At 35.7% G+C, this 27,383-nt stretch overlaps 1 protein-coding gene and 1 long non-coding RNA gene across 6 annotated transcripts in view; one reads left to right on the plus strand and one right to left on the minus strand.

Moving 5' to 3' along the window:
• The window catches only part of LOC131301945 (putative disease resistance protein RGA4), an 83,205-nt gene that overhangs the window by 24,057 nt on the left and 31,765 nt on the right, over nt 1–27,383 (plus strand). The window lies entirely within an intron of this gene.
• On the minus strand, nt 363–2,316 carry LOC131301950 (uncharacterized). Its single transcript, XR_009191481.1, has 2 exons — nt 1,890–2,316; nt 363–876 (listed from the first exon to the last, which is right to left on the minus strand). It is a non-coding gene; the product is annotated as an uncharacterized LOC131301950 (long non-coding RNA).

Here is a 27,383-nt window from a genome sequence, read left to right on the forward strand (position 1 = left end):
AGGAATCTAAAAAGTAAAAATTTTCGAAACCCAAATTATTTTTGAATAAAGACAAAAATAAGCGAATAAGCAATTTATTTTTTCGTCTTTATTAAAAAAATCAGTTTCGATGTTAAATTTTTACTTTTAGATTTCTCTCATCATGACAAAACAATAATTCATAAAAATTGACAAAACAAACCAATGCAAAAAATAATTGAATAAGAATAAGAAAATCATTCCTAAAGAACGTATCGTGTTGCAAGCTAGCACTATCGGGCATAAGAGTGATAAATGAGCTAAACAGGTAGTTGATCAAGTTTGGTTTGATAACTTAACGAGTTTCAAAAATATGTTCAACCTTAGCTTGTTTATGAGACAAGTTGATCTCAAACAAACTTTAATTAAGTCAAACAAACACGAGCCAATCTCAAGTAGCTTAAAATTTTATACATAGTAAGTCGAATGAGCTAGCCTAGTAGTAGCGTGTTCAAGCTTAACTTGAAATCTTAACGAGCTTCAAATAAATGTTCAAACTTGGTTTGATTATGTAACAAATCAATCTTAAATAAACTTTTAACGAACGAACACAAGTTCAAACTCAAGTAGTTTGATTTGTTTAGCAATCCTAATCAGCGGGTGTTCTCCTGTCTCATAAAAGCTCAGCTTTTCTCCAACGCTTTAGAAGCTCGTCAATGACTATTTGGGGGACCACATCTCCTGAAATCTTTGCCTTCTTTCCTCCTCCGTCTATGTCAACGGAATCCACGCCTTGTATTTTCAGCAGTTGTTTCTTCAATTTTCTCTCACACCCCGAACAAATGCAGCAGAGAAGCTTTAGCTCAAATTCTTTTCCCATCCAAAATGCCACAAATGCTTGTCGTAAATTTCTTTTCCCTTAATTCATTCATTAAAAGAAATATATAAAGACACATATTAAATAAATTGTTGGACGTTCGCATATATACTATTTAAGCTCAACAAATAGGACAGGAGAAAAAGATTAAAAGATGCACAAAAACTTTGTTGAGGTGTGAGAAATGACAAATGGTTATTGAAAAAGCAAGATTCAAAAGGATGAGAGGTAACAATTTGGGGCATGTTTATAGCAACTTGGCTGAGTAGATGGTTTAAGAACATTAAATTAAACCATGGGAAGGCGATCATGTAGCTAGTTTGGAAAGGTTTATGTGGTTATAATCCACTGAAGTTCTGTAGGAAAAACAGTGCGAAAAAACAATAAACGAATTTGAAAATTTCTGGAAATTAACAACATGAGTAGAAATTACAGAATATGAATTGAGTTAAACATAAACTGTATATGAAATAGATACTCAAACAGAGGCCCGTGTTTCTCAAAGTATTATTTCACACGGTGCACTCCAGACCAATTCACCGTCTCACCGGAGGAGCTGGAGGTTATGTCGGCGTTCGTCTCCTAGGGCTACTGGGTCACCCTCATCGCAAAAGAACTGCCTGGATTGCCAGTCGAACGAACTGTGTTTGTACTCTCTCTAGAACAAAAGAAGTATTAGAAGGAGAAGATAGAGTTTTCGATTTCAGTTTGTCGAAACAAAGCAGAAGGACTACTTTATATACATGAAGGAGAAGCCTCTGAAATCATTACGAAATTCTATCCCTCATTCAATGCTCTATTTTCTTTCCTCCTAAAGATTTCGGACTAAAGGACTCCACTGTCTTATTCCCTTCTGTTCACCCTTGCTCTCTTCTTTACCCTTTCTAGCTAGATCACTTATCTCATCGCCTTTTCATTGATTATTCCTAACCTCTCCAACACATCTATTCTTTAAGATATATTAATTTCTCTAGTAAGATTCAGACCGATCTTACAAACATATATATCTGAAATTAATGTACATAAGGAAAAGGTGAAGATTTTTGAATCTTACAAGCTAGCCAAAGTAACCTGTTGAAGTATGGTGGAACCTTTTGCCTGTGGAGCGCTCACAAGAACGGAAATGAAGAGGACAGATGACAATATTTATGGAAAGAAAGCAGGGAAAAGTACTCCTGGATTTATAGGCAGGGACGAAGGGAGAGGGGTTACCGGCCGTGACATATTTATTTGAATCACAACTTAAAAAAGAAACGACATCGCGTACGTAAGCTTCCAACGGATGATGTGAAGCCAATTTCCACTCTATAGAGTATAGTACATAAAGCTATTGCAGTACTGATATACAATAACACCACAACGTCGATCAAATCCGCCTACGTGACAATGCATGATTGGTAATTGGAGAACAACCACTTAGAAACTATTTTGCAACCACTAATTATGTAGTATCACGTAGGCGGGTGTGGTTGATGTTACGATGGAGCGTTATGTTCCTAGCATGCATAATTATTGATATAATGCAATACATGTCACCTAAAACCAAATGAGAAAAACTTGTTTCCAGTTGTGCTGTAAACAACTTGTTTACATACAGCACTCAATCGTGACCGTTTAAAAGTGTTCTGGACGGTCCGGATTTTAATGAAACTTTTCTGGAGAAGAGTTAATTTTGACAAGTTATAATTGAAAACGAATCTCAGCTATTGATTGTGCGAATAGACGACTGAGATTGACTGGTGCTGTAAACACCATGTTTACAGCACAACCAGAAATAAGTATTTCTCAAACCAAATAATATAAAATGACTAGACCTCTTAGAAGATTGAAATCAATAATCAAACTTAATGACGGTTGGAGTCATTGGATTAGGGTTCCCAGGAGGAGAGAAAGATGTAACAACCTTTTCTGCTATTATATGAAGAGTTTTTTAAGTCTTGACAAAAGTGTCCGAGATGAATTGGGAACATGTCAGGATCGTGCGTACGTGTATAGCTCGTGTGAAAGATTGTAATAATTATGGCACCTAATATATAGGGTTCCAAACGAGTAGAGTCGAACCGACCTTCAGAATATTCAGGTTCGTTTATTAAATTTTTAGCAATATTTATTAAACGACTTACAAGTGAAGCTCAATTTCGGTTAGCTTAACGAATCAAGCTCGAACAAACTTCTTAACGTGCCGAGACTTGAACAATTCAGGAACGTCTCAATTCATATATATATAATCTTTGTCACCTAACGATGGTCAAAAGGATGGTAACCCTGAGTTGGTGGGCATACTAATTCACGCCTAAAAATAGCTGAAGAACACACACAACATAGGCATCGAAAAATCACGTAGTGAGAGTATGGTAAGAAATCTATTATTTCATTCGTACTTTGAGAGTACTTGGACTAACATCTATATTCTATAGTTTGCCTATAGAGGAAACTGACATTACTGTCAGAGGACATTTTCGACTGCCAGATTGTCACTAACAGACAGACAATATGTGCCGTTCAAAGAGAGATTTTCATCTTTCTAAGCCAAAACTACTTGTAGATTAATTCTCGCCAATTGTAGATTAATTTTTTTGATACGGAACCGACACGATCACTAGCTAAAATCCAAATAATATAAAATGGTGAGACAACCACCTTCAAGATTGAAAATCAAAGTTAGGTATCTAGCCAACGTCTTTTTGTGGATCTCGAGTAGCTATTGTTTGCCTTTACTACCTTTAATCTGTTATTTTGTTTGCTGAGGGAAAAAAAAAAGGTTTGAAAATCAAAGTTATGCATGATTCGAAGTCCTTTATCGATTACGTTTCCAGGAGGAGAAGAAGACGGATCAACTTTGATGCTATTCTATCAAGAGTTTTAATATTTCTACATGGAGCTTTCGCGTAGATCAATGGAATTATACAGCCAGCTAAGTATCCAACTGACATGTCACCTAAAACCAAACTTTAATTATTTAATAGTTCGGGAGTACCGCCACGTGGTACTTCAAACCATTTTACAACCACATGTTCATGTGGAGTTCATACACTTAGTGGTAGAACCCACAAGATTGGGTAATTTATAATGGTTCGGACTCGGAGTACCACGTACTGATACTCCCGGACTATTGTATAATTTCACCTTATAAAATGGTGAGATGATTTGCTTATAAAAGATAGAAATCGAAGTTAACCATGGTTGAAGTTATTGATAATTATAATTCCAAGACGAGAATAATACTATAGATACTCTCTGAAGAGAATTACTATAACGCTTGTAAATAGGGGGGCTGTAAACAGGTTGATTTGATCCAAGTCAAGTTTTAGAACATTTCAATTTGTTTGTTATGTTTTTACCGAACTCGAGCCCAATGAAATTTGGCAGCGGAGGTCGAGCTAGGTGAACTAGCCTAGGCTTTAGTTGAGATCGAGCTTCTTCAGGAGTTAAAAATATCATATTATTAGGCTCAAATACAGGTCTGATGTGGCAAATAAAATCCTTATTACTCACATAAATAAGGTCAAACACATACGAAATTAATAAAAATAAATAAACCCTTTTTCACTCCAAAAAGTGTCCTCTGAAAGCAAAGTGCTTTCGTGCATATTTATTCTCTTTTTTTTTTTGCACCAAAATTAATGATCTAGTTAATTACTATTTTTTTCTTTTTTGGTGCAAAGATATGGAAACAATTATGCACAAAAGCACTTCATTATTACATCAAATGGCAAAGAACCGTTCCACTGGTTAGTGCGGCCCGTGGGACTTATCAATTGGGCTGATTTATTAGGGGCTTTGGTAGATATGGGCTTGGCGCAATTTGGTTGCATCTGGATTTAAATTTGATTTGGGTAGGGGTGAGTTGGGGTTCGGTTCAAATATTAGGTGTAGTTTTTGGGCTTTGAGTCTTGTTTGCGTCTCGCTGGCAGGATTTTTATTAAAATCGAAGGGCGAAATAGTAGGTTAACATCTCGCAAGAAAAAATTGCTCAATGCATTTCTTTTTCTACTATACTATAGGCTAATTTCATTTTGCATTTTTCGGGATTAATGAAATTAATTTTTCCTATGCAAAAAAAAAAAAAAAACAGTCTTATTTATATTAATCGAGCCTTCCATTTTGCATAGCATTGTGTATATCACTAGTGTAAGAAAAATTAGTTTCATCTGACATGTGTAACAATTTGGACAAATTTCATGTCTTGGACATAAAGAATGACTAGAATTTCAACTATCAAATCAACTTGAATTTTTTTTTTTTTTTGTGTGTGTAAATAGTCCCAACTCGAATCTTTACAAAAATGAACAATTCAAATCAATAAAACGTTTTGTAAGTATATGGAGTAATCCAAAAAGTTATTTGCAGGAACAATGATTCGAGATCCTAGATGGTAAGTTCAATGAATACTTGAGGCAACATTAAGATAGAAATTATGTAACAAGATTTCAGAAGTTAATTTATAAACTGAGGAAACAATGGTGTTCCACTTAACTTTTTCTAAAAGTTATGATTTTGTCCTTTTTTCTTGAATAGCGAAGCAAAAATTTTATCGATTAGAGAAAAATTACAATGCAAATCTCAAGTTAGCAAAAAATCAAAAGAGCACCCAGTGGACCAAGCCGAGAACACCAAAAAGGGTCTAAATGGGTACCAAAAAAAATAATAGAGCCCACGAAAAACCCAAAACCCAGATATAACAATTAAGCCCAAATACACCTAAACCCTAACCCAAAAACGAAAAGGCATAGTCCATAGATAACATAGGCCTAGCCGGAGACCAGCCCATAGACAACATGGGCAAGTCTAAACCTCAACCCTACCCACCACCACCCGCAGCAACCTGAAGTGAGACGGGCCGCAACCACCACCGTCCCTAAAGCCCGGGGAACAAGCCTGGGAAAAAGTTAAAAAAAAACTAACAAACATAAAGAAAATTCAAATAAGGACAAAACCAAAAAAAGTAAAAAAAGAAGAAGAAGAAGTTGTTAGTGGAATGGGATTAGGCCTTAGACGCAAGTTGGCGTGAGAGTGGATATCTCCCAGAGTTGCGGGAGATCTTCTTTGCGATTAGAATTTCCGCCGGAGATAAAGATCCGCTCCAAGCCTCCAAGCTATTAACGAGTCACGCCTTTCCAACGGATGTGATATTTCATGAACTAAATATTTTAAATATATATTGAAAGATATGGAGACTAAACAAAACGAAAGATTCGTATTGTAAAAAAAACCGCGATGAATCCAATTTGACATCACATGAAGGGATCGATCAAAAACTCTTAGTATCAATTAAGGTACAGTTGTATCGACAATGATTTGTCTCCCTTTCTTTTGTCATTTTAATTAGCCAATGATTAATAACCGTGAAATTGCGTTGTACAAAACAACTAAAAGTATTCAAACAATTTATTTTACCCAATGATAGGGGTTTTTTTCCTTCTTTCCCTGGCTTAATGTGGGACTTGTATATATAGAAGAAAGTCAAAAGAACCAAACTTTGATTGTGTTTTCCTTGATTTTTCTTTCCCTCTAACAAAGGGAACATAAAGCCTTAATGTAATAAACCCCAGTTGAGAGATTTGAAAATTTTTTTTTTAATGCAAGCATAGTTTGTTGGTGTTATTAGTAAATTTGGATTTCACAAGTCACCCTAATTAAGCCATTAATAAAGGTAGCGTGCATGTAAAATTTACTACACCTTGCATTCGAGACTTTTATCACACAGTTCATGATATGGGGCCAATTACGGGTCTCACACAAATGATTTGGACCATTCATTAAATGTAAAATATTTTTTGAAGAGCCTTCGCAAAAAATCAGCTCAATCCAATATCTATAGGTGTTCGATCCAATCATCTAACTTTTGCTTCTCTTAAAATCTGAATGAAAAGTTAAATGATTGGATCGAGCACCTATAGGTATCGGATTGGGCTGATTTTTCGCAAGCGCCCTTGAAAAAATATTTTACACTTAATTAATGGCTTGAATCATTTGTATGTGACCCATAGTGGACTCACTTTTTATATTTAAAAATATTCTAAATCTGTGTGGTTTTTCACATAGATTGACCCGTAATGGACTCAATTTTTTGGTTTTCCGTAAAAGATTGGCGAAAAACTAATAAACGCGAAAAACAAATAGACCAATTGTAACCGGTGCCCCTGGGGCACAATTTTAAGTATATTAAATGAGGTCAAAGGTTGTATGCACCATTCTAACTGGAAAGAATAATTAATGACGTACAATGATAAATTAAGAGTTCTCTGATTACTGTCATTAATGATCGTAGACTCGTAGTAGTATCAAATAGGGTTAAATCTACCACTGTATCAAAGTTTACTGTCTCTGTATTACTTAAGTAGTTTGGTTATAAAAAAATTCATAACTATTAACTACTCCATGTTTTATGTTTGCTTTATACGGTTATGTTAAAATAATTTATGACTGAAATTTTTATGGGTATGTAAATTACAATTGAATGTATTGGTGGGTAATTATTTGTAATGAACTGATTTTTACAGGTTATAAAATTCTTTGTTAGTAAGTTTGAGGAGGAGAACAATGGGTAGAACCAACCCCAAGAGATTTGGCCAAGTGGGTACGTATAAGAAAACAAATAAGTGATTTGGCCAGAGGCCAAAAACTCTAAACCTCGGTTCTACTGAAGGGTTTGTCTAGTCATTAACTTCAGGACTTTGGAATTAGTTGAGTTACGCAAGCATTTGATTTCAAAAAACAATATAATGAGTAGTACCCATCCCATTCTCTAATTAAATCTAGCTCATTTTTATTTTTATAATTTTTTTAAAATTTATATTGTCTAAATAATATTAAGGAATAAATTAATTAGTTACGGGAACAACAGTAGAACACATGCACCTATGACCGACATAATTTTTTTATTTGCACGTAATCTTTTTGTAGCCGACTGGAAAAAAAAATCCATCTCCTCGTAGCCACCCAAAAAAAAAAACCGTCTTCCTTGTACATAATCTTTTTATTTGCAATGAAAACCTTTCACCTACCTAATTTTTAAAAGGAAATGAGGGTAGTGTTGTCATTAAAAAAACCCCTCTTCCTTGTACGTAATCTTTTTATTTGCAATGAAAACCTTTCCCCTACCTAATTTTAAAAAGGAAATGAGGGTAGTGTTGTCATTAAAAAAACCCCTCTTCCTTGTACTGGCAGTAGTTGTACATAATCTTTTTATTTGCAATGAAAACCTTTCACCAACCTAATTTATAAAAGGAAATGAGGGTAGTGTTGTCATTAAAAAAAACCCTCTTTCTTGTACGTAATCTTTTTATTTGCAATGAAAACCTTTCACCTACCTAATTTTTTAAAGGAAATGAGGGTAGTGTTGTCATTAAAAAAAACCCCTCTTCTTTGTACGTTATCTTTTTATTTGCAATATAAACCTTACACCTACCTAATTTTTAAAAGGAAATGAGGGTAGTGTTGTCATTAAAAAAATCCCTCTTCCTTGTATGTAATCTTTTTATTTGCAATGAAAACCTTTCACCTACCTGATTTTTAAAAGGAAATGAGGGTAGTGTTTTGTCATTAAAAAAAGCATTACAAATATTTATGGATAGTTTAGAAAATAGTGGTAAAATTGTGAGTATCCATAAACACAATTCATAGTTTTAGGTATATTTATTGCACCTAAAGTATTGCCCCATTGGCACATATTTGCGGGACCGAAACAAATAATAAGGTCACCAGTCAAATTTAAGAGATAAAGTTTTTTCCGGATCAACTGGACAACAGGCTGTCCGGGCAGCCCATGTGGGCCCTCTTCGCGTTTTTTTTTAGAAAATTCGAACTATGCATCTTATAGGGCCTGCAAAATAATATATTTACACAAAAAATCAGCATTTTAGGACATCAATAGGTATGTCAAAAGTTAAATTTATACATGGAAAAATGGACGACCATGATTTGTCATATGTTTTTAAAGTAAAACTGTTCACGGTAGTCTATTTTTTCGTATAAAAACTCAACTTTTTACATACCTATCGATGTCCGGACAAACTGATTTTTTGCGTAGATACATTATTTTGCATGCGTTACAAGATGCACAGTTTGAATTTTTCAAAAAGAAAAAGGCGCAAAGAGGGTCCACATGGGGGCTGTCCGGACAGCCTTGTCCGGTTGATCTGGACAGAACTTATTCTCCAAATTTAAATATTTAATACGGCCAACTGTCGCCAGTCATCCTTCGGTGGCTCCTCATTGATACTCCCTCCGTCCCATAATGTTTGAAACTTTCACTATTCCAGCTTTATGAAAAAACTAACAATATCTTTTAATCCATAATATTTTTTTATAAGCAATATGGATCTGGGTATTATATCCTGTCCAAATTGGGGGAGTTGTTGGGAGGAGGGGCTGTTTTGCACCACCAGCCTTAAAGGATTGGTTATAGGCGATTTCGGAGACGAGTATAGATCTCTCCCCTGGCCCTCCACGAGCGCTGCATCACCACCATTGAGCCATTTCACCTTCCTGGAGTCTCTATATTTATTTGGAAGGAAGTTTAGATATTTCCTCCGGCCCTCAACAAGTGTTGTATCACTACCATGGAGCCATTTCACCTTCCTGGAGTCTCTATATTTATTTGGAAAGAAGTTAGACATTTCCTCTTGCCCTCAACAAGTGTTGCATCACAACCATGGAGCCATTTCACCTCCCTGGAGTCTCTTGATTTATTTGGATGGCCAGAGGTCAAGTCTCTCCCTGATCAACGTTAGCATCTCCCTGCCTTGAGACTTTTGGGAATTAATTATTTCAGTGGGTTGGAATCTCTGCCGGAGTGGATGGGTAGCCTTTCATCTCTTCAATCTTTGGAAATATGGAGGTGTCCATTTCTTGCTAAAAGATGCGAAAAGGAAATTGGCGAAGATTGGTGCAAGATTGCTCATATTCCAGACATTCGAATAAGTAACTTATTCTTCAAATTGCATGTTTCATTGACTCTCTCTCCAGGATTACTCACATGGGTCTTGTGTCTATGTGTGTCTAGCTCAGCGTGTGCGTGAAATAATCCATGGAAAATGTTATCTGACCTAATTCTTTTGTGTGATTATTGGGCTTTCAGATTCATAGGATTCGGAGTCGGATTCAGATTAGTCGCCTGCCAATCACGTATTTTCTCACTTTCCGCATCTTCATTTTGTTTGCTTTTTTTCAGACTGCTGACTCTTTCGATGTCAATAAGTGCGTCTGTTCTCTCGGTCTTACCTATTAGGAATTTGGAGACCTCTGCAACAATATAAAAACGGGGGTTGTGATGTGTTGAAGAAAGTAGTTCTTAACTAATTAGCTCCTTTATGTATTTAAATCTTGTGAGTGAAACAGTTTTAGTAACCTGTTCTTGAGTTTGCTGAGCACTCAGTGTAAATACAAGCTGAGAATCAAATTAAAATGCACTAGTACCTCTTTGCATAGTTTTGTAAGATTGGCGAACAAATTAGCTATGATACTTATTTCAATTTCTTTTTTCACCCCCTCTTTTCAGCAATTCTAGGTACTGTTTTGATTCCCGAGTCTTCGAGATGGGACGATATGCTAAGCCTGTCTGACAAACTTATGGTAAGACATGGGTTCTCAACTTCTCATAGATCTTCCTCGCTCATAAATATTTTGTGGACACTTTTCTGCACATTTATTTGCTTTAGCCTAGAGTTCTCTGTCTCTGTTCAATTTTTTTTTAGAATGTTTGCCCGCTGATCGACTGCATATATACCGGAAATTGATAAGCTTGAGTCTGTAGGTATGAAGTGCTTGATCAATCAATTGGTGTCTTTTTAGACTTCATGTAGCCATAGCTCTTTCGAAATCATTTGGAAAGAGCAAGTCTGAATTTGGTTAGGATCATTTTGTCTCTGTTTCATCTAGAGTCCATTTGATTGCTTAGTTGATAATACTCATTTAAGTCCTCCAATTTACTTTTGTTCGGTTCTTTTATTTAATAACTTGGTGAGTTTAATGTGTGTCACGGGTTTGCAGGTTCTGTGGACCGATCGATGTGAAATGGAGTTTCCGAAAGGCTCTTAGAGTGTTGCCAAGAGATTGGAGGCTCGAATAGTGATTAAAAAAAATGAAAAAGTCGGAATTGCTTGCTTCTTCCGGCCGGGAGTCACGGGCGTCCGCTGGGCCCTTGAGTAAGCTGATGCTGAGCCCATCGGAAGATTGTTATGGACAGTGGTCGGGCCCGTCCCGACACTTGACGCGTGTTTTGTTTTATGTTTGGGAAAATGACGGCTAAGGACGTGTTTGATAATTAATACCCTCCAAGGACATTTTCAGCATTAACAAATGTACTCAAATGTTCTCAGCATGTCCTTGACGGGTATTAATTATCAAAACACGTCCTGGGCCGTCATTTTCCCTTTATGTTTTGATTTCTCATATGTATTTTTAGGCCCAGTAGCTATAAGTGGGCCATCCTAGTTCAATTTTAGCATTCTGAATTTTTAAGAGAAGGCTAGATAGAGAGGCAAGAGCAACAAGAAGTAGAGATCATCTGCAAGTTTAGTGGTACCAGCAGTGCGCAGGAAGAAAGAATGATGATCTAAGACCAGGAGATACCTAAGAGTGATCATTTTAGGTATTTAGGCTCAATTATTAGTAGAGGTGGAGAGATTGCCAATGATGTGACCCATAGGATCCAAGTGGGGTGGCTAAAGTGGAGGAGCGCTACTGGTGTACTGTGTGAAAAGAGGGTACCCATAAAATTGAAGAGAAAATTCTATAGAACTGCCATTAGACAGCGGTGCTTTACAGGACAGAATGTTGGCCTATTAAGAAACAACAGGTGAACAAGATGAGTGTAGCGGAAATGAGAATGTTAAGGTGGATGTGTGGTAAGACTAGACGAGACAGGATTAGAAATGAAACGGTTCGTGAGATGGTAAATGTAGCACCTATAGAAGAGAAATTGAGGGAAAATAGGCTAAGGTGGTTTGGGTATGTCTACCGTAGACCAGGAGATGCAGTAGTTAAGAGAGCGGATAAAATAGTTTTGGGTAGCAATGCTACAGGAAGAGGTAGACCTAAATTGACATTAGATGCTGTGGTACGCAATGATAAGAGTATAGTAGGTTTGTGTGGATAAGTTGCCCTTAACAGAGCTCAATGGAGGAAAATGATTCATGTAGCCGACCCCAAGTGATTGGGACATAAGACTTGGTTTGGTTTGGTTTGATTGTTTGACAAGAATACTGTTTCAGTCATTGAAATTGATTCAAAAAAACTATGACCAGAAACAATTCGCAGAGAACCATGCAGAGACAAACGCGTTTGGCCCCATTTCGAGTCCCAAAAAAATCTAGAAAAATATCCATAAATTTTTGAATATTATTTTATGGGGCCCTGTAAAAAATCAGCTCCAGTGGATATCGGTAAGTATTACTTTTTGATTCGTAAGGGCGAACTGAGCAGTTTCGCCCATACGAATCAAAAAATAATACTTACCGATATCCACTGGAGCTGATTTTTTACAGGTCCCCATAAAATAATATTCAAAAATTTATAGATATTTTTCTAGATTTTTTTGGGACCCGAAATGGGGCCAAACGCGTTTGTCTCTACGTGGTTCTCTGCGAATTGTCCCTGCTGTTAGCAGAGCTGAAATTGATTTCATTATTTTCCATCTGTATATTTTCTGTCTGGTAGCCAACGTCAATTACTCATTGGTGGTCTTTTTGATGAAGTTTTGTTTTTTCCCCTTCATAGGCTCTGTATTCGTGAACAGATTGCTTCTCTGAAAGTGTGGTCCTATATTACCTAGGACGTTGGTTCGTACCAGTATGAGGAACGGGAACATGGTATGCCAGGTGCCAAGATTGTGATACGCTAGGGATTGGCTTCTTTTGATAACAAAAGTAAAATTTACTCTTGCAGATTTTTCATACAGAACATATTTTTAGGAAACTAAAGTAAAATTTACTCTTTTTAATCTATCGTTTTGGACGTTAGTGTACCATGTTTTAGAAAATGTGTACCAAAACGCAATTCGATGGGGTGTTAGAATTTCCTGGTAACAGGTTATTGGTGTCAATATGGTCACATCGACAAAAATAATGGAGCCTAGTACTTCATTTTGCTGTTGGCTACTTGATGACTGACTCATTAAGCAAATTAAAAGATGTCGAGGCTTTAGTTCATTTAGTGACTTCCCTTTATGGGATGGTTGTCTAACAGGTACTAGTTAATTTCTTTTGGCTAGTACTGCACTCTTTCAATCTTAATTTGCTAAATGTGATGACCACGGAATCTATGCGTATCCATCAAATGTAATGCTTTTCCTTTGAACTGGGTTTTGACTTGAACAGGTTGAAGCGAAGAAACAGAAAGCACAGTCACAGGAGGCGATTATGAAGATATATAGTTCTTCAAATGATAGAGCATAAGATGGTGCAGTGGTAAGGGGCGGCTGAAAAGCTGGCAGACCTGCAACAGCTCGAGGAAGAGGAGAAGAAAAAGGCCATGGCTTGAATTCCATTCTGGAATCTTCGAGAGCATATGGTAGTGCTGCCCATATCCTTTTGCCCCTGTACAAGTTGGGCGTTTGAACTGTGATTCTTATTTTTCTGAAATGTTGTTCATTTTGGTCCGTAGTGTCCTTGGTTTCTTATTCAAATTTTACGCCCATGTGCAACCTGGAAATGCATTCAGGCCTAGTTTCGGCATAAGCTAGTATATTCTCTTTATGATGTGTTCTTCACATCAAAGGGAGTTGCGATGAGAAAGGAAAATGAAAGGGGGAACCAAACGAATAACTTGTTCCCCCACCAAACGAACGTAGCATATGAAAGGCTGGCGACGATAATATGACACTAGTGTGCGAAACTTTTTGGCATTCTGAAAGAACCATTCTAGAACAATTATGCTGGCCTTGACAGAGTCTTTTTCCCTGTTTATTACTCTCTCTTTTTCGTGGTTATTATTCCTATAAATACTTTTCTTGTTTTATGCTTGCAGGTAAATGCGTAGTTATTGGGGAACGGTGTACTGTCATCCGACTCATCCCACAATATTTCTCTTCTCCATCACCCGGTCGTTTTTTTCCTAGTCCTTTTCATGGATCCGCCAATCAAGTGTCCGGTGTGCTTGCAAAGAAGGATTAGTTGTGCCATTAGGCTAAACAGCGTTTTGGGTAGAAAAGGGCTGGCCAGCCTCGCCTCTTCCGGGCTATTTGGCCATCTCACCAGAAAAAACCTTAACACAAATAAAACCATGCTTGTATATGTTGTAACATCTTTATTTTCTTTTTGTAATATATTTTTCACATTGGGTTTATTGATGGATGTTCTAATACATTGATCGCTTGATTTGATGCTAAACGAATCTGGTGACAGAAATGTGCAATTGGGCTCCAACCTTTTGTTGTGCTTATGCTTCTTTAAGGGTGGGGAAAAAAAAAAAGGATATTGATGCTTGATGCTAAACGAATCTGCTGACAGAAATGTGCAATTGGGCTCCAATCTGTTGTTGTGCTTATGCTTCCTTCGGGGGGCGGGGGAAAACAATGGATATTGATGCTAAACTATGGGTGCACCATTTAGTGTACACCAACTTGTGTGAGGCTTATTTTCGAGTTTCACGCTAACAATAGGAGCCATTTAATTTGTTTAAAATATTTTGATCGCGAGTTTCTATTAAAAATCAATTAATTCGGGTATTAGTAAGGGTTTGATTGATTTATGTCTCTGAATGTGGAGGAACAAAAATTAAAAGAATTGACCAACTCTTAACCGATAACCGAATAAGATGGTTTGTTACAAAGGCTAAGAATTCTTTAACAAATTGAATGGTTTCGACAATTGAGACCTTAAAATAAATTCCGCCCAATTTAATGTGTACATTTGGTGTACGCTAAATTTGGGCTCCGCCCGAAAAGCACAAGAGGAATTTGAGTTGATTACATTCACTATTTATGCTGTCTTTTCCAACCTTTTTTCCCCTTTTCTTTTGTTGGCCGGCTTCTTGTCCGCCAACCAACCCTCATCAATTATGAATTCCATTTGGCTTTTTGAAAAGTCTAATGCCACTATTTTTTTGAATAAGGCTAATGCCACTGTTGAAGTGCACTATATTGTCTAGATTGAGCCATAGCTATTATCTGTGAACAGGGACGGAGCTAGGATTTCATAGATTTGGAGGCTGAATTATGAATAACAAGATTTTGAAATTTCTAGATTAAAAAATCTAATAGTTTGTTTGGTTTAAATTTTGAGGGAGATTTTTTTGGATAATCAGTGGAGAGAGATAAAAAGAGAAATGAGATTAATAATTGAAGAAAAAACTGATAAGAGACCATGAGCAGAGAGAGAAAATTGGGTTTTGAAATCCAAAACAAACACATTCTTAAAAATTTAAGTGAAATGATTTTGCCACATCATTTTTTGATAATGTCACACCCTGTGGACATATGGGGTCACGGCCCCGTGTTGTTTTGGATTTTTTTTTAATTTTACTATTAGTTATTTTTTTATTTGTTAAGAATTATATTTTGTATTGGGTGTTATTTATGTATTTGAATTTGGATAGTAATTTTACCACACCATTTTTTGATAATGCCACACACCCTACAAGTGTATTTTTGCAATTAAAAAAAAAATCCAAAACAACACGGGACCGTGATCCCATATGCCCACATGTAACTATGTACGACTCTGCCAGTGAGGGCAGCCGTCACAGCAACACCACCTCAGGCAGTAGATGACAAAGAGCCCTTCCATGCAAATTCGAGCAGTTGGCGGAACTCGAACTTGAGTAGTTCAAGTTCGGGAGGGAGACCTTTGCCAACTAGGCTAATAATCAAGGCTTTCATATTTGACGCTCCACGATTTCTAATCAAGGCTTTCACATCTGGATTAGAAGAGTTCGAAAAGAGGTTAAATTCTACACGGCCCTCCGTGTAGAATGGGATGAGCGGCAAACGAATTTATAACTGACACATCACCCTAATGCCCATTTAAAACGAGAAATTATTCGTTGCCCCAAGGGCAACAGCCAGGTGGTGCCTCCCACCTGCCACTGACACGCATTTTTTTTTCTCCGTCTATCCCACTAGACACACAGCCTTTTCTCTAAAATTAAGTTTTTCAAATTTCAATCCGTTTGAATGGGTGAGAAGATTTTATTTTTTTTATCATTTAATTCTAAATGGTCATAATTAAATTTTGACTATAGGGCTCTCGTTGATTAGCCCTAAGAAAGTCGTAGAATAAAATATCTCTTAGGGCTAACCAACGAGAGTCCTAGAGTCAAAATTTAATTATGACCATTTAGGATAAAATGATCAGAAAACTAAAATCTTTCTATCAGTTCAAACAGATTGAAATTTGGAGCACTTAATTTTTTAATCTTATTTTTTAATATATAAACTGAAGGTTGAAAAATTAAGTGTTCCAAATTTCAATCCGTTTGAATGGGTGAGAAGATTTTATTTATCTGATCATTTAATTCTAAAGGGTCATAATTAAATTTTGACTATAGGGCTCTCGTTGATTAGCCATAAGAAAGTCGTAGAATCAAATATCTCTTAGGACTAACCAACGAGAGCTCTAGAGTCAAAATTTAATTATGACCCTTTAGAATTAAATGATCAGATAAATAAAATCTTCTCACCCATTCAAACGGATTGAAATTTGGAACACTTAATTTTTCAACCTTCAGTTTATATATTAAAAAATATGGTTAAAAAATTAAGTGCTCCAAATTTCAATCCGTTTGAACCGATAGAAAGATTTTAGTTTTCTGATCATTTTATCCTAAATGGTCATAATTAAATTTTGACTCTAAGACTCTCGTTAGTTAGTCCTAAGAGATATTTTATTCTACGACTTTCTTAGGGCTAATCAACGAGAGCCCTATAGTCAAAATTTAATTATAACCCTTTAGAATTAAATGATAAAAAAATAAAATCTTCTCACCCATTCAAACGAATTGAAATTTGAAACAATTAATTTTAGAGAAAAGGCTGTGTGTCTAGTGGGATAGGCGAAGAAAAAAAAACGTGTGTCAGTGGAAGGTGGGAGGCACCACCTGGCTGTTGCCCTTGCGGCAACGAATAATTTCTCGTTTTAAATGGGCATTAGGGTGACGTGTCGGTTATAAATTCGTTTGCCGCTCATCCCATTCTACACGGAGGGGCCGTGTAGAATTTAACCTCGTTGGGAAAACTACTTCTGCCTTTTTCGGATAGAAAGTAGATTATGAATTTTCTTTACCTGAGTGCGTGGTGACTGGTGAATGAGTTGTACAATTGTACTCCACTATATATAATTGTTGTGCTTTCTAAAAAAATATAAAAAAGAAGCTAAAGTGGTCGGCCATGACAAAGACGTCCCACGAGTAAATTAAGCTGGCAATGACCAAGATTTCGAACGTGAAAACTAAGCTAGACTCAAGTCCACCTCAACCCTTGTCTTTTCCCCTGTATTATTATCTAGCTAATAGTTCTCACCAGGCAATTTTTTTTTTCCTTCAAGTTCCAATTTCTGTTTTTACAGGAAAAACATGGCTAAGGCTTTGCTCATATCCCTGCAGCGAATGCAATCCTGAATGGTTTGCTTCCCCGGGTAACCAATCAGATTAACCCGACATGGGGTTTTAAGGAAGACCTTGAAAAGCTCCATGAAAGGTTAGAAATCATTCGGGGTTTGTTACATGATGCTAAGAACTGGAAAATAACATCAGATCGAAGCTATGATGACATGGCTTAAGAGACTCAAGGTTGCAATCTGCGATGCTGAGAATGTTCTAGATGAATTGGCCTACGAATCAACTATTTTCTTGCTAGAGGTGCAGATTACTTGACATGTAAAGATTGTAAGGTTATTTCCGGAGGGTATTTAGTGGTACAACATAGACTTTTGGTGTTAGATATTTGTCTCAAGAGGAATATTAGAAGGAGATAGAAAACTAGATGCCCACAGACTAAATGATGTGACCTAAGAGGAGAGAAATTAGAGATATTCGAGGAAAAAATGTCTCAAGAAGTACGGTGGAGAATGAAAGGCGATAGTGATAAGATATGGAATACCATAGTTGACGGTATTAGAAGAATATCGAAAGAAGTTCTTGAGAGTCAAAGGGAAAATATCCAATTTTTAAAGAGACATGGTGGTGGAATGACGAAATTCAAACTATGGTAAAAGTCAAAAAGGAGTACTTTAAAAAGTGGCAAAAGGAATGGAATGAAAAAAAAATTTAGGGTTATAAGTAAACTAGCAAGGAAGCTAAGAAGCCGTTAGAGATACTAAGTTGAAAGCCTATAAGAATTTCTACACTAGATTTGATAGTAAAGATGAAGAAAAAATTATTTATAAACTTGCAATGTTGCAAGAAAGGAGAGCTAGAGATATTTCTCAAGTTAAGTGTATAAAAGGTATTGATTCGGTGGTATTGGTAAAAGACCTCGATCAGGGATAGAAGGAAGTTGTATCTCGAGAAGTTGTTAAATGAGAAACACAAATGAGACTTGGGTGGGGATGAATGTATGTACCTGGCGAGAACATAGAATATGACTTCTATCGAGGAATATAAAAGTTCGAAGTGGTTAAAACTTTGAAAAGGATAAAACTGGGTAAAGCCTTCGGACCAGATGATATCTCTATTGAAGTGTGGAAAAATTTAGGTGACTTGGTTGACGAAATTATTTAACAAGATTATTATGACTAGAAAGATACCCGACGAACGGAGAAGGAGTACTGTAGTATCTATCTATAAGAATAAAGGGGATATTCAAAACTGCAATAATTATAGATGTATTAAATTGATGACTCATACGATGAAATGGTGGGAAAGAGCTATTGAGTATTGCTTGAGGATGGTGACTATGGTGTCAGAGAAACAGTTTGGGTTCATGCCCTGAAGATCAACCATGTGAGCTATCTACCTATTAAGGAGAATGGTAGAAAAACACAGAGCAAGAAGAAAGATCTCCATATGATTTTCATAGACTTAGAAAAGGCTTATGATAGGGTGCCTAGAGACATCATATGATAGGTTCTGGAGAAAAATGGAATGACCAAAAGGTATATCGAGGTGATTAGAGACTTGTATGAAGGTATCGTCACTACCATTCGATCATCAATAGGGTAAACGAGTGAATTTTCAATTACTGTAGGATTACATCAATGGTCAATCTTGAGCCCGTACCTCTTTGCCTTAGTTATGGATAAATTGACTAGACAATTTCAGGAGGATATTTCATGGTGTATGATATTCGCAAATGACATTATCCTCGTAGATGAAACCGCTAGAAGTGTTAATACGAAATTAGAAATTTGGAAGGAAGTATTAGAGTCAAAGAATTTTTGGATGAGTAAGAGTAAAACTGAGTATATGGTGTGCAAATTTAGTGATATCAGTGCTTGCGACCTTAAAGTGATGCAATAAGAATACCCCAAGCGTAGGGTTAAGTCGGTTGAAAGCATAATAATACCCGAAAGTCCGGGGTCGAATCCACAGGGAGCGCATCCATAACTTGTCTCAGAGATTAGCTTGTAGAGAGTTTTGGCATTAGAACCGCCAACCAAACTTTGGCGTTTAGACGGCCAACTTGAAAGATTTAGTTAACTGGCTACTTAACCTAACTACGGCTTTTTGACTGAAAATTAAATTAAAGGCTAGGGTTAGGGATAATCAACACCCATAACCCAAGAATAAGCTCGACTCTTCTCTTTTCAACAAAGGTGTTAAACATGGCTAGGACTCTTTTAATTCATTTCGACAAACACAAAGAGGGACATAGCTCTAAGTATCAAATGTGGCAAAAAGCTTAACCATTGCCTACATTTGATCAAAGAGAGTAACACCTTAAAGTTTTGATACATAAAATCGGTCCTAAGCCATGTTTAAGCTAGAAAACAGGGGTTTTTGAGAGGAGAACGAGCCACACCCCGGTTATGGGATGTTAATCATCCCATAACCTAATCTTGCTACACTACTCATACATAATGAAAGGAGAAGTGAAATGGATTAGGATTCGGATGAGAGAACACGAAATCATGCTGAAAACAGAAATAAAGACTAGATTAATAAGAATCCCGAAGGAACTTACAACATTAATGAAAGCAATCACCCTACAAATCCTCCAATCAATGCTCCATTAATGAGAGAGAAAAGAGTTGATGAGAAGAAGCGGTAGAGAGAGAAAGAGCTGATCCCAAAATAACATAACATAACCCTAAAAACGTGCAAATGGATATTTATAGCACCCCTTTAAAGTTACAGAAGAAAAAGAAAAAGAAAATAGAAATCTGCAAAACTGGGGGCTCCTACCGGTAGGCATTGATCTCCTACCGATAGAACTTACTTTTCTGGCAGTTTTTATCAGCTTTTTTTGGGTTTCTCCAAACTCTCCGGGGCTTCGACACAGCTCCTCCGGACTCCACTATTGCTCCATTTAGACCTCTCGGGTCCCCGATTCACGATGGGATAAGTTCATGGCGTACAATCTGCCTTATTAACGAAAAGAACCTGTAAACACCAAAAACGCACCTTTCACGCAATATCATTCAAAAACATAGAATTATGCGCGCGTGCTTGCCAAAAATGAGCGAGATAAGCCCGAATATAACCACAATTATGGACTTATCAATTAGCAATGTGTACGAAGAAAGAGTTACGATCCAAGACCAGAAGATACCTAACAATGATCATTTTAGGTACTTAAACTCAATTATTAGTAGAGATGGAGAGATTGCCGATGATGTCCTATAGGATCCAAGTGGGATGGCTCAAGTGGAGGAGCGTTACTGGTATACTGTGTGACAATAGGGTATCTATAAAATTGAAGGAAATTTTTTGTGAAACTGTCATCAGACCAGCGATGCTTTACGTGACAGAATATTGGCCTATTAAGAAACAACAGGTGAATAAGATGAGTGTAGCGAAAATGAGAATGTTGATGTGGATGTGTGGTAAGACTAGACGGGACAGAATTAGAAATGAAACTGTTCGTGAGATGGTAGGTGTAGTACCCATAGAAGAGAAGTTGAGCAAAAATAGGATAAAGATGGTTTGGGCATGTATACCGTAAACCAGGAGATGCAGTAGTTAAGAGAGCAAATATAATAGCTTTGGATAGCAATGCTATGGGGAGGGATAGACCTAAATTGATATTAGATGCTGTGGTACGCAAATATATGAGTATAGTAGGTTTGTGTGAACAAGTAGCCCTGGACAGAACTCAATGGAGGAAATGAATTCATGTAGTCAACCCCAGGTGATTGCGACATAAGATAAGACTCGGTTTGATTTGGTTTGAATATATGTAAAAATACGAAAAAATTTATTTTTGTCTTGAGAAAAGTGGACCATTATAAACTTTACAGTTAATCAATGGACTTGAGTCGCGCCCTTATCGTTATGCGATTGATTGTAGATTTGCATGGATGGTTTATGAAAATATCTCATATTATTATTATTTATAAAAATATATATAGTTTGCTAAAAAGCTGGGCTGGCAACGACAAAGACTTGTGTTTTTGTTTTTGATCGGAATGAAGACTTGGAACACGAAAAGTAAGCTAGCTAGACTCCAAGTCCTCCTCCACCATATACTCCTTCATCATTTATTTAGAGTTCAGTATTTTATTTTGAGTTGTCTCTTAATAAGTGTTCATTTTATAAAGTTAGTGGATAAAAGTTAGTGCATTATTTATTTTGTCCCTAAAAGTAGATTTCATTTTGAAAAGTTAGTGAATAAAAGTGTAATGATTATAGATAAGTAGAAAAAGTGGAGAAAAAAATTGATGTTAACGGTATAATAATAATATTTTTTAATAAATTAAAATTACAAAGCAAGACACTTCAAAAGGGACGGAGGGAGTAATTCTTATCCTCGATAGATTCACAACACACCCCCTTCTCTTTTCCCTTGTATTATTATCTTACTAATTGTTCACCAAGCATATTTTCTGTTTTTTCATAACAAAAACATGGCCGAGGCTATGCTCGTCCCTGCAGCCAATGGAATACTGACTTTGCTTTCCCCACGTGGTGGGGATGGTTATTTTGAAGCTATGTACCCTCGGTCCGGGGGCTCCGCTGTCCAGAGGGGGCAGCAGCCCCAACCCCCACTCTCAAAACGACGTCGTTTTGAAGATAAACTGCGGGAGAGGGACAGAATGGCAACGTTTTGGTGGAGAAAAAATTCCTTACCTCCTGCTTGCAATCCTATGAAGCAGAAACGTGATTATGAGAGTTTTAAAGACCAAATTTGATTATGTCTCTTTAGAATAATATGATCAAAATAATAAGATCTTCACACTCGTTCAAACGGATTAAAAATTTGAGCACTTAATTTTTTAATATTTAAACGGTCTCAAAAAATTAAGTGCTCAAATTTTTACTCCGTTTAAATCGGTGCAAGATCTTATAATTCTGATCATATTATTCTAAAGAGTCATAATTAATTTTTGTCTATAGTGCTCTCATAATCACATTTCTACCCCATAGGATCCTAAATAAAGAGCATATACTTAATATGAGAGTCATAAAAATAAAAAATTAAATTACGATCCTTTAGAATTATATGATCAGAATAACAAGATCTTTACACCGATTTAAACGGAATGAAAATTTGAGCACTTAATTTTTTTAGACTGTTTATATATTAAAAAATATGGTTAAAAAAATTAAGTACTCCAATTTTTAATCCGTTTGAACGGGTGTGAAGATCTTATTATTTTGATCATATTATTCTAAAGAGACATAATCAAATTTTGTCTTTAAAGCTCTTATAATCACGTTTCTGCTTCATAAGATTGCAAACAGAAGGTAATAAATTTTTTTGCCACCGAAACGTTGTCGTTCTGTCGCTGCGGTACTCCAACAGTTTACCCTCAAAACGACGTCGTTTTGAGGGTGTGGGTTGGGGCTGCTGCCCCCTCTGGGCAGCAGAGCCCCCGGATCCTACATACCCTCCTGCACAAAAGCATTGAAAGCTTAATTTTTTGAATGAGAATTTGCCGGCCTACTATTTTTGAAAATTGTATAGCTAGCTTTTACGGCCTCAGTGGCGGCTCTAAAAATTTATAATAGGGTGTTCAAAAATTACATTTAATTCTACTAGCTAATCTCTTAACCAATAATATAAGTACAAAATGTCATATAATAGTATAAATAGGGCGGTAAAAAAAAACCTTTATTCTAAAAAAATTAACTACGAGGCAAAATGATAACTTAAAAATATATACTTGTTTTTTCAACAAAAAAATAATTTTTTTTGAAACTTGCATAGTAGATATTGTTTTGAGAATGGAGGAGGATTTTTTTTTACAGTTGTCCTAGATGAGATCTCATATTTTGTGCCAACGTTTAATCGGCGTATTAATCTATTGAAACACTTTTGAAAGAAACTGTAGCGAGTATGTTGAGACTGACCTTCTCGAAAATAGGGTGTTCTTTAGGATAACAAGATGAGATTTAATTTTCTATCGTAGTCTGAAATTTGAAGTAATATTATTCAAGTTAACGGAGTTTGCAATGGAGTTAAAGTTTTTTCCGTAAATTCTATTAGCTATTAAGACAAAAACGAATACAGTAGTTATAGTTGTCATGAATGTAGAATTCACACATTTTGACCATCGACAATAAAGCTGGAGAGGTAACGTAGAGTATCATACTTACACCAATAAATTCTTCTTTTTTCTTTTTCTTTTTTAATTTCTTTATTATGATTATGAGTTTTATTTGAAGTAATTAATGTGTTTAATATTCAAATATGAATTACGTGGATTGATGAGCCGTAATTGGGTTATGATTGATTGTTCAATTCGTTTTGGGTTGAGTATTCAATTCTTTTTGAGTCAAATGTTCAAAACTAGGAGTTCATAAATATTTAAATTGGGTGTTCAAAAAAACACTAGCTCATAATTTATATATATATATATATATATATATATATATATATATATATTTTAAGCAAAAAAAATTTGTTTGGGTGTTCAGTTGACCATGGAAGGCTATATGTAGAGCCGCCTCTGTATGGCCTGTTTGGATGTCGGATTTGGCCCCGAATTTGCTATGCGGTCGGACTACATCTCCCTCCCCTCTTCTAATCCAGTCTTTGGCTGTGAAAAAACCAACTCAGATTTGCCCCCCGATTTGGGAACTTTGGATTCGTAATTCACCTGCGGCCGGATTTGCTAACGACATGGGTACCCTTGTCGTTGGTTATGCGGGGCTGTGTAATGACCATTTTCGCCCTTGCTTTTTGAACTCCATCACGCGTTGTGGAGTAGTGACAGAAACTCGATCGAAGAAAATTTGTGGAAAATGAGACCGAATGGAGAAGATGATCGACGGAGAGAGAGAGAGACACAGAGAGAGAGACTTACAGGTGGAAAACTCAGCAGATGGATGATTGGCGGCAGCAGACAGAAAAGACGAGGGTGTTGTGGAGGTCGTCGGACGAAGAAGACGCCATGGATTTGCGGGTGGGGTTCTTTGGAAATGGAGAACTGTGGCGATGAACTGTTCTTGGGTAATGGGAACTGTATTTGGAAATTGGGAACTGTACATTTACATATACTGATATACATTTCTTACATATACACAGCTTCCCATTTTTTCACTTTTAAATTATGTTTTTTAATTTTTCCGGAAAATAATATTTATCTAACCTAATAATAAAAGAATATTGAAAGGGTTTGGACACTTTTCGATTTGAACCAATTTGCCCCTTGATTTTGCCCTATTTACCTATCTAACCTAATAATATAATGATTAATATTAATATCTAAACATTAATTAAACCATCCACACCCACACCGCTGCCGCAGGTCCCATCGGAGTGCCGCCGGACGCCGCCTCGAGATTTCGGAACCACCACAGCAATGTACGGACATCGTGCAACACTTACCCGAGCTTAGAATCGCATTTGAGATCGTTTTTCGGAAATCCGAAACCTTAATAAATTATTGCGTAGATAAGAAGTTATGATGGATTGTGGTATTGAAATTCATGTGTAGGTAAAAAATTATGAGATTAATAAATTTATCGAAATAATCGTAGTTTATGTAGTAATTATATAATAATTAAATACGTAAGGATTTGGATTTAAAATGTAAATGAGGAGATATTTTCATTTATTGTATTTTGTTTAAAAAAAAAATAAAGTTAAGTAAATACTAAATTTAGTAATATGCACTTTCGAATAAACATTAGTTTGGAAAATCTATGAATAATAATATGGTAGTTAAAGATAATATTTTAAATAAAAAATTAGTGAAAATATTTTATATAAATTCAGATTTTGGAAAAAACACCACAGCAATATACGAACACCGTGCAACACTTCCCCGAGCTTAGAATCGCGTTTGAGGTAGTTTTCCGGAAACCCGAAACCTTAATAAATTATTGCGTAGATTAGAAGTTATGGTGGATTGTGGTATTGAAATTCATGTGTAGGTAAAAAATTATGCGATTAATAAATTTATCGGAATAATCGTAGTTTATGTAGTAATTATATAATAATTAAATACGTAAGGATTTAGATTTAAAATGTAAATGAGGAGATATTTTCTTTTATCAAAAAAAAAAAAATCGTTACTACTTATAAGCTAATCTCAAAATATATTATCGGCCATATTAGTCTCATATCACCTCATTATAAAGATCTAATATTAAACATTTATTTTATTTTGTTTTAAAAAAAATAAAGTTAAGTAAATACTAAATTTAGTAATATGCACTTTCGAATAAAAATTAGTTTGGAAAATTTATGAATAATAATATGGTAGTTAAAGATAATATTTTAAATAGAAAATTAGTGAAAATGTTTTATATAAATTGTAAATGTGAGAAGTAGACTTAATTTTAAGTGTAGTAATTAATTGTTTGACTAAATATTTATTTTTGTGATAATAAAGAAATAGAATAAATGATTTTGAGAATACTGTATAAGTTGATATTATCAGTTTGGTAAAAGAAAAAGGAAAAACATTATCTTGAGACAATGATTTTATTCAAACCGCCGTATGCTTATTTTGGCTTATTCGTCAATTAATATTTAATAAATTAGAATATTATTATGTCAGATACTATATTTGTGACTTTTGTATACTGTTGATTGTTACTTGGATTATTGTAATTTGAATTACTACATAAACGTAGAAATTGGACAATAGGTACCCTAGGGTATTTGTGGCCAAATTGAAACTGAATAGACGTTAATAAATCAATTGTCACAAAAGTGATAAGTGATTGGAGATTGTGCGCTGTGTCATGGTTGGAAATTATTGGGAGAAAAAGATTCTCGATGGAGGAGAATTGTAGAAACTATTAAATACAAGATAAATTCATTAAAGGGCTACATGTGACTGTTGAGATTATTGGAGTATAATTTTGTGTTATTTCATTAAAATTGCAAATTGTGGTATATAAAGCACTTCCACGGGCACGAAATTTTTGTGCTTGCTCGACGGAAAAAACCTAGTCTCTAATAAAAAACATTCTAGAATGAAATTATTTTTTCTTAAAATTAATGACAAATAAATGTGTGATTATGAAATAGTTTGGAGGACTACGTGCCAGTGCTCCTGAACTACGTATGAATTACTCAAACCAACATTTCTGTCCAAGGCTTTTGGTTGGATGGGTGCGAGTGTTATTTTGTGGGTAAGAATAGGGCAATTTTGGAAAGAAAAATAAGAGGGAAGAACATCCGCCTTCTTCGAAAAAGAAAGTAGATTTAGCAAATTGTATTTGTTAATTTGAGAATTTTACCTCTAATTACGGAAAAGTGAAACTTAGTTCCTATTAAAAAGAGATGAAATACTTAATTACCACTAGATCCACTTTTACAGAAGCACATTTACCATTAATGGAGGGTGACACTTCAATTGAATGTTTTTTCTTTTCTTTTCCTTCAGGCCTATACAGTACTTCTTTCTCAGTGATCTGTATTTGGTCTCTTCTTTCAGGCCTATACAGTACTTCTTTCTCAGTGATCTGTATTTGGTCTCTTCTCGATGTACCATTTGTTGAGTTTTTAATAAAATTTTGTTGCCTATAAAAAAAGTGTCACCCTAGGATTTTATGATGCACTAGTGGATACCATAGTACCCTGAGGTACCATAAAATCTTAGGGTATCCTAGGTTTTAGGGTACCCTAGGATTTAGGTTTAGGCACTTTCATAGAGTCCTAGAGTTAAGGTTTAGGCACTTTCATTGGAATTTATGGTGCACTTTTTTATAATAGAGTTTTAACGGTTTAGACACTTTCATAAGATATCTTAGGGGTTTAGGCATTTTTATACTTTTCTATAATAGAGTTTTGGCGGTTTAGGCACTTTCATAGGATATCCTAGGGGTTTAGGCATTCTTATACTTTTCTATAATAGAGTTTTAGCAGTTTAGACACTTTCATAGGATACTCTAGGGGTTTAGGCATATTTATAGGTACTCTAGTATTTAAGCACTTTCATAGGTACCTTGTAACGCCCCAAGTAGACCATTGACTCAATACCTTGATTTTGATCCACAAGCCAAACCACATGGCCAAAAACTTAAGCCCAAGGTACTAGTAGTAGCCCACAAG

The sequence above is a fragment of the Rhododendron vialii genome, chromosome 9a (assembly GCF_030253575.1).
Source record: "Rhododendron vialii isolate Sample 1 chromosome 9a, ASM3025357v1".
NCBI classification, from domain to species: Eukaryota; Viridiplantae; Streptophyta; class Magnoliopsida; order Ericales; family Ericaceae; genus Rhododendron; species Rhododendron vialii.